The following is a 9,074-nucleotide window of genomic DNA, read 5'->3' as shown; positions in this document are numbered from 1 at the left end:
GTTTTTAGCACTTCGGTGTTAAAAACCATTTTTTTTTTGCCATGGAGTTTGACACTTACCAGAGAGTCAGCCTCACAAATGTAACGAAACAGGCGTACACTGATGAACAATCTGATTATTATATCAGTAATTTGGCCCAGATAGAAAGAACCTCAATAACCACATTAATGTGAAATATGTCCAAATGAAATAAACTGGAAGTATCCTATAAAATCTTTTTTTTTGTCATGGCAATGTAGCAAATTTCAGGTCATGTATGAATAGAAATCTCTGAGTCACTGGAAAGCATGGAAAAGTACTGAATAAAAATCAGACAGAAAAGCCATTTTAAAGCACTTAAAGGCTTTCAGCATAAAAAGTGTACATGATAGTTTGGAAACCTTGTGGTCTTTAAACACTTGTCGGGGGTAATTAAGTGTGTTTGCACAAGGGTACACCTGCAAGCCTATAATCTCCCAACAAATATGTTCCAGCATGTAAAAGTTAAGTGGCACTCATTTAATCTCTATCTTACTATCCCAAACGCACACACACGCACACACACATCTATGCAAAAATCTGTGTGACTATCCTGGCCTCTTGACTTCGAACATTGAGCTAATAAAAGACAACTTCATTATGGTCTCACCTCCAGCAGTTGGACAGTTACACCGTGGCAATAAGTCGAAAGGCAATAAAATCATGAGCTACCTCAAGGGAGCAAATGAAGACATGCACGTACACCCTGTGTGAACACACACACACACACACACACACACACACACACACACACACACACACACACACACACACACACACATTAGATTAAAGCTAAACTCAGCATCTTTTGTGGTTACTGTGCCAAACCACATTTTCTTTTTGGATTTCCTCAGTAGTGTGGTGAACCTCCTCCCCTCAAGACCAGACTCCACAGCTGTACACAAACTGATAGGATTTGCTCCAGGCTTTCAGTGCGGCCCTTTTCTCCCCTAGTGTTTAAAAGGGGTCGAGGTCTAAAGCTGTGATGGGCACTTTTAATGCTGAGTCTCCCAAGCAGCGCTTCAAACCCTGAAGTTACATAACATCGACAGGATTTTATGTTGTGTTTTCTTTGGATGTGAACATTCACCAAATGCAGAGAGAATGGGGATGTTGCCTGTAACCGCTTCACTCGGCCACACCTCAGCAGCTCGTCCTCTTGGTGGGGTCTCACTGGCCCTGTCCCCCTTTCGCTCTACAATCCACAGCGCCCAACACCCACCCTCTCTTTCCTTAATCATAGTGACCCAACCCACCTTGAGCCTATGTGCTTCAGCATACTCAGCAGTACTGTGGTAATCAGTAATCAGCCTAGGAGTCTTAAGCTTCTCTCTACACCTCTAGCACATCAGCGTGGGCTCTTCACTCATCTTATCCCAGACAGAAGGTGAGAGCTAAAATATTACTTGCCTTTTCTTCACATAGGCTACAATTTTTTTTCTTCTGGATTAAAAACGCTTATTTCCAAACTACTAAAGACAATTGTTTTCTTTTACGCCCTCCAGATAAACATAGAACACAGACAGCACAGTGTTTGCAGTGTGACACCAGATGCATCTGCATATTTATGCAAATGTAAACACACATTCAGCAAACGAAAAACAAAAAAGAAGTACACGTAAATACTGAATATGACACTTGCATAAACGTGGCATAAACACACCAGTGGAAAAAACACACCCCTGCCGCTCTGCTCCTTTCTGCGCCTGAAACAAGATGCTTTTTAAACTTAAAATGCACTCAGAAAATTACAGCTAACAATAACAATACACATTTCTTCAACTGATTATCCTTTTTTGTTTGTATAAAATAAGCAAACCATCAAAGGAACATAGATAAAAGTAAGAAACTTCCTTATTGTGTGTTTGTTTTAGCATTTCAGTCTGGTTGAATTGCTTTTATAGCTGCACATACTTTCAGTCAGATAATGAGACCATGTTCCATGTGAAGGCCTTTGGTGTTTTGTTTGCGTTTTGCTTATGCTGCAATAGCCATGCTGTTGTTACACCTAATTAAATCAAATATATCAAAGTCTTGGCACTGCCATCTTAAGCCTGTGGCTGTCTCTTACTGGGGAAATTCCTTATCAAACATAGGCATACTTGCCAGGTTAAACCAGTTATTTGTTTTAATAGGGCTTTGTACTACCAACCTCAGCATAGCTGCAGTTACATGTACGTTGAGGAAAGAGTCCGCACACAAAGACAGTGGGGGTGGGTGTCGTTAGTGTTGCCACAGCAACCCCCCTTTCTCATTTTATGAATTTCTCCCTCTAATCTAGTTCAGATACAGCGAAGAGCCAGAAAATGATTTATTAACAAGCTGATGGAATTATTTTTGATCATCATTCATGGACGTTACATTTCAAAGTCCTCAAATGTGACACTGTACATGCAAACATTTGCTGTACAAATAGCCATTTACATCTTGGGCATTTACAAAGGTCATCATCATCCTCTTACCTTGGCTCACTTTCATTTAACACGCAGAATAAAGGAGCAGAACATCTGCAGGGTTGTCAGAGTTAATAATCTTGTCATCACTGTCTCGCTCCAGTCTCACTGCAGCACTGTGCAGTCTGTGAGGTATGTGGTCGGCTTTAAAGGGGGAAAAGGCAACTACTGCAGCTGTTTATTATGTATTTATATAAGTAAGTGGTTTTTGGGGGTTTCTAGGTAAATGGGGTTTAGTGAAATTCGGTCATCAGGTCTGAACAGCTTGTCACTCAGAAAATGACACCAGTGATTGATGTACTGTATTTTTAAGTGATGCTTATGCCACAGCTCTCTTTTCTTCCTGCAGTCGTTACAGTCATGAAGGATCAAAAGTAATTAAGCCTAATGCCTCTTTTTCATTATGTTTATCCACTAACATCAGATAAACCACCATATCAGCATATAAATTAGGCTAATCTTAATGCTCCAATGTCTCTTTACGTATCAAACCAGGAACAAATTACTGAAAAACCATCGCATCGCAGTTTGATGTGATTTGCTTCAGACCCAGAGAAGAACTTCTTTGTTTGGTAAAAAGAAACTTAACACTGTTACTGTTTTCTGAATAAACCCAATTTAGTTTTTTGGTTTATCCACCTGTTATATACTTATTATGTATAATAATAGTTATATTTGCTCATTGTACTAAATTTCTGAAACAGTACATTAAACGAAGCCAAAAATTTTTTGGCTTCGTTTAATGTAACTTTTCTCCTATATTAGATCAAGCTAAGATTTTCCCCTTTTCTCCCCTCTTTTCATTCCTTCATTAATATCCATCCACATATCTGGCAATCTTCCTCTTATTCTGTATCTTTCTTGACCACCCCCCACTCTGTTTTTCCTCCCACTCTTTTCTCCTTCTTTGCTTTCTCGCATGTTCATTAGCCTGACAGGAGAGTGTTTTTAATCGTGGCGAGCGGAGGACGGAGATGAGAGAGCCCCAGGTCCATAATGGGAACCAGCGTGGTACATGTGCTACATAAACACATCAATGCTGCCACCTCAGACGATCGACAGAAAGGGAACAAGAAAGTGTTTGTGTGCACGTCCAGTGCAAAATAGTCATTATAATGACCATAACAGGCACTGGGTACACACATGACTGAGAGCTGATCCACCAGATATCTGGGGAAGGAAGACCAATGATCAGCACTGTGCCCACACAGACAAACAGCCATAGTGTACATTATAGTGAACGTGTATTTTTATTAAGTGTTGTGTTTTATTCTCCAGCTCATCCAGCTGTACTTATTAAATCCTGCTGGATAATCACATCAGATGGATGTTAATGGAAGTCACTGTGATCTTGAAGTGCTACCACTCTGTATAAAAAACCTTTCATCTGCTGCCGTTCTGTCTCAACTATTTTTTTACACAACTATTCCTAAACAAATTTGTCACCTAGAGTGTTTTACCAAATGTTATTTGCTAACTATGTCACGAGTGGCTTTGTGCGTTTACAAAGCAAACACAGTAAGAACTGTGTCAAGCCAAAAATGACACCAGCTCCACAGCAAACTGTGATCCAGTTAGACCTTTTCCTAAAAAGCATAAAATGTTAATCATGTTATTGATTAAAAAAAGAAGAAGAAGTGAACGTGTTCTTGTTTCTTATACAATAACATCTGACAGGCTGCTTCTTTGCTAATGAAATGATCGTGACCAGAGAGCCACACAATGTTCATTCTAGTTACATATTTTATACTCGATACGTATAAAATTCACTTTACAGCCTCACACAGTGACACGAAATACTTTCCTAATAATAACACACACGTGATCTTTCTGTCATGATGCTCAGCTTTTTATCTTGTTTTGAAGTTTATTTAGATTATGTGTTGGTATTTTCCTGTTTTCGTGGTTTACTTTTATTTTTAAATACTTTGGTTTCTGTGTTCTATGTAGAGACAGTTTTGTTTTCATTTACTATTTTAACCCCCCAAGTGTCCATGTGTACAAGTGTGTATTCTTTTGGGTCATGAGTTGATGGTTTGATTATGTTTTCTGTTTGGTTTTATTGTGAGTCTATTTTCTTTGTTTGTGTTTCTTTTTTCCCCAATTGCATTTTACAACTTTTAGTTCTTGTATGTGAGGTCTGGTTATTGCTCCTGCAGTCTGCTATTTGTGGTTAGTTTCCTTGGTTCCATTTTTTCAGTATAGTTTGCTTATCTACTGAAGTGATTATCCTTTGCATTAGTTATTGTTAGGCAGTTGGTTTACGCCTGTGCCTAGTTTTCCCCAGCTGTTTCTATTTCTGTGATCACCCCATGTGCATAAATAATCTTCTCATCACTGTTTGTCGCAGTGTCTGTTAGCCTCCCAGTGTGTCCCCTGCCTGATTTGACTCCAGTCTGCCATTTGACTTTGAACTGTGGTGTTTTTGTTGGCTCGCTTTTTTGTTATTTGGTTTATTTTGGAGTTTGCATTTGGGTCCTCAGTCTCTAACTCATGATGCTTGCTTTTAGTATTAAAATATTAACACAACGCCTGGCTGAAAACCAGCCCGTAGACCCCTTAACAATAGAAGGAAAGGCTGCAAGCACAACTTCATTGCTTTTGTTACTTGTTGAAGATCAAGCTTTGGCTGCTTGGCATGGATGGGCAGGTTTAACCTCATCCTTGTTACCACCTTTGTGTTAGCATGCTGCCTTCTCAGTTGCTTTCATGTTAGCATCAGTTAATAGCTGTTTCTGACGTGGGCACCGTTTGCACTTCATGCCTCGTATTTTGCTGATTTGTGAAATAAATTAAAAGTATTGTCCATATTCTTGCTCCACAAAAATTGTTAATTTCGCTACCCTTTTTCTCATTGCGCCACACAAACTGAAATCAGCAAATTTAGTTTTTATTTGTGGATTTAGCACAATGGTTGTTTAAATTACAGAAAACTGTAATTAATTCAGTACTGGAAAATACACTGCATACTTCAAATACACACTTCAAATGCTTTCACACCACTGGAAATATTCCATGTGATTTAAAGCAAGGAAACCCTGGGAGAGCACGAAGGAGGCACAAAACTCGAGTTTTCCAAACATTGGGATATTAATTGCACTATTTGCACATCACACAAACTTTGTGCATTTAGCTCGGCTGTTTTTATTTTTACAAAACCCTGAATCCAAATTGTAAAATTACAAGGCATTGCATTCTTTTTTAGCACTCTACATTTTAGTGCCAATGATTATTGCTTTAAATTGGTAGATGAAAATCAAAAACAAAAACAGGCTCTGTTAGTCAGAGAGACAAAGATCTTAGAATATGTGTAAAGGTGTTTTTCTGCCTTTTTGCATGTTTTTTTAAGGTTATCATTTGCACTTGATTTTTTTGTTATGTCATGTGGTAGTAAAGGCTACAGTTACCAGCAGCCCAGCAAGCAACCAAAACTGATCATGCTTTCTTATTTTATTTATTTTTTAAATTAAATATTACTCCTTCAATTGCACAAATTAACCAAGGGCACCAAAGATGAATACTTTTGTTCTTACCTCTCTGACATGGATATGTGACACTGAGCACATGAGGAGAAATCATGAATAAACCTTCTTATGAAACCTTCATTAGGACCCGTCAGGGCTGTTTTGATTAACATTAATAGGACCAGCACCCATTTCTCTGCTTGCCCTTTCTCCTGTTTTTCCTTCTTCCTCCTCTGCAAAACCCTGTCCTGTTCATCACTATCAACTCTCCCTTCATGGTCCTTTTGCTATACCTCTGAAATATTTTTGTCTATCTTTAGTCATTCTCTTGTATTCACCACTCTCTTACCTAAATGATCTATTCCATCCTCGCCTCCAGTGGAGATGCAGTGCCAATTAGGAACTGGTTGCACAGGGTGGGGGTGCAACCAGCCTAGTCTAGACTGAGACCAGCACCTGCATCCTCCCCCTTTCAGTCCTTTATTCACCTGATGTTATCTTTCTTCTTCTCTTCCCTCCTCCCACCCTTGCAGTCTCTCCTTTTTCTCCCTTTCTTCTGTCCTCACCTACGCGTTCTCCATTCCTTCCCACTTTTTGCTTCATGCAGATAACTCCCCTCACGCTGGAACACTCGTTGCTGAAAACCGTGTGGTCCAGGTCCATTCATCTCTGTCAGACTGCATTAGCACCATGAGGAGCACGTACACACACAGGTCCCTGGTTTGGCTTGTCATGGGGGGTGGGGAGGCCATGACAGCAGGCCTCACCAAAGCTGGCCAATGAATATAGATCACCTAGCTATTCTCAACCACTGGGGCCCTGAGACCCTCGTTGGCCCTGCGGGATTCCAAGCCTTAAGACTGGATCAGACCTGTTCAATGTGGTCATGCAGATAGTTTTACCAACGCAGCACCACCAGTCTTTGTGTGTGTGCATGTATGACTTATATAAACCCTTTGCTTGCGATACATGTTTAGTTGCACAATCTATTCAAGAGCAGATTCAAGTTTTATATTCTCATTGAAAACAGTTGCATTACACCTCTGTTTGGACACAATGTTCTTGGGTATAATGAAGAGGAACCATGAGCTCTGTGTTTGCAGATAGGAAAGGAGCGTTTACCTCCATATCAGTCATGTATCAGTGATTGCCACAGAGGACACTGAATTCAGGTTGTCTACATTACATGATGCAGTGTTTCTACATCACAACTGTTATTGAGACTTCTTATAGCTTTGGTACATACAAATCTCCCATGACTGTGTTTTAAACATTTATTACTTTCATCACTTTTTTTTTTTTTATCACTGCTTAGTTTCCTTTGTTGTGGTGTTTCTGTTTATAGTAAGTCGTTTATAACAGTAAAGAGCATTGGTGGCATAATCCCTTAAACAAAAAGTGATCCTGTCATCTTCTAACAGCAGTTACTGAGAAATACATTCATCGGTTTTCTATATGCACTGCGTACACTTCTGTATCATTAAAAGCAAAAAACAAGGATTTAGTATTTAGAGCGTAAAAGGACACATGTTTATCTACTGAAAATGTAAATGTAAAATATCCTTAAAACATTCTGAAGTTAATTTATCTTGCGCTCCTGAGCCCATTTTGTCATTTGCTTGTGTTCTGCCAGTTTCTCTCCATGTACTCAACAGTCATAAACAGAGAATTCATGCTGTATATAACTCTCCAGTGAGTGCAGGTGCAATAGACCAGCATACATTTGATCCACAGATGTTGTGACTTGAATAAGTGCCGCTGGCTCTCCATTCTCTGAGATGTATATTACCCCTATTTGCTGCTTTTAGCTGTTCTCTGCATGTACAGATGAATGGAACGGGGTCTCTGCAAAGCTCTAACATGTGTTTGTGGAAAAAGAAAACACACTCTCCAGAGAGCACTGTCGAAACCCAAGACTTATATTTCCCTTGGAATGACTGAAGCCAATAATCTCGGATGTGAAAACAAACACTGAATTAACTGTGCATGCTTATACAATTATTTTTATTGTTGAATGTAATTTGACCTCTGTTCATACAGAAGAAAGAAACACCAGGTGATCGGGCTCAAGTGCTCGGGTATTGGTGTGTGCTATAGGCGTGTCTTTGGGTGTATGTTCGCTTGTGCCACATATCTGAAAGGAGTTGCGTCATGGTTGCATGCTTGTGGAAATAAGAGGAAGAAAATCTGTAGCTGTGGCAGCCATGTGCCACTATGGATAGATAATCTGTCTTTCTGCATTGTTCGAGTCTGTGCTTGTTTGCTCAATCCTCTGCAAGCATGCAGTAGGTATCCTAATCTGCTTGGAGAATTGTTAAACCATTTTAAAGCTAAGTGTTGCTGTTTCTTGGAAAATGCTAAAGAAAAAGGGGATTTTGGACCTAGTGTTTAACCCACTGGTCATTGTATCTATTGCATGTTCACTATATTAAATATATATCGCAGTCTTAATCATCACATTTGTTTCATCATATTTTTCTTACTACTGCAAACAAAAAATACATTTATTTTGTGTCTTCATACAAAGAGAAATAAAAAGTGCTGCTGATGTGATGTTTTACTCAAAAACTGTCTTCAAAAGAAAAGATTTAAACATCTGAACCGAGAAAAAACTGCAAGACTGTTTCAAAAAGTAAGTAATCCAAGCTTACTTGAACTAGTTCAGTGTTTCCAGTAGTGAGGTCTACAGGGAAAGAGCAGGCAGAGCAAACAGAAACCTAACTTCAGTTCACTTTATCACATGATCTCAAACACCAATTGTTTCACAGCAGGAGCTTTGCTCTCGCTCTTTGTCACTAAACAATCTGAATGCATGTTGTGTTGTGTGCTTTATGTTGAGCGAAATTACAAATGTAATCTGGTGATCTCAGTTTGTCTTACTTGTTTTAAGCATGCCTGGACCAAAGAATCAATCAATGTTAACCAACTGTTTCCTTCTTTTAGATTATTGTTTAGTGTAAGACAAGAAAGAGCCATCAGATTTTTGCTTGTAGTTATGCACACCTTACATGTATCCAGATGCATACCGCAAACACATACTGGCAAAAAAATAAATAAAAAAAATAAATATAAAAAAAATAAAACACTAGAGGACTTACATCAGTTATTTATCAGGGTCCTGATTTAACGCTCTAATACA

At 39.0% G+C, this 9,074-nt stretch overlaps 1 long non-coding RNA gene across 1 annotated transcript; it reads left to right on the top strand.

Annotated features, from left to right (window-relative positions):
* The first annotated feature begins 1,306 nt into the window (after positions 1 to 1,306).
* On the top strand, positions 1,307 to 5,269 carry LOC143421507 (uncharacterized). Its single transcript, XR_013101176.1, has 3 exons — positions 1,307 to 1,405; positions 2,967 to 3,043; positions 3,402 to 5,269. It is a non-coding gene; the product is annotated as an uncharacterized LOC143421507 (long non-coding RNA).
* Positions 5,270 to 9,074: the final 3,805 nt, after the last annotated feature.

Source organism: Maylandia zebra, linkage group LG12 (genome assembly GCF_041146795.1).
Source record: "Maylandia zebra isolate NMK-2024a linkage group LG12, Mzebra_GT3a, whole genome shotgun sequence".
NCBI classification, from domain to species: domain Eukaryota; kingdom Metazoa; phylum Chordata; class Actinopteri; order Cichliformes; family Cichlidae; genus Maylandia; species Maylandia zebra.
Note: the sequence above shows the minus strand (reverse complement) of the source record. Positions and strands in the feature narration are given on the sequence as shown.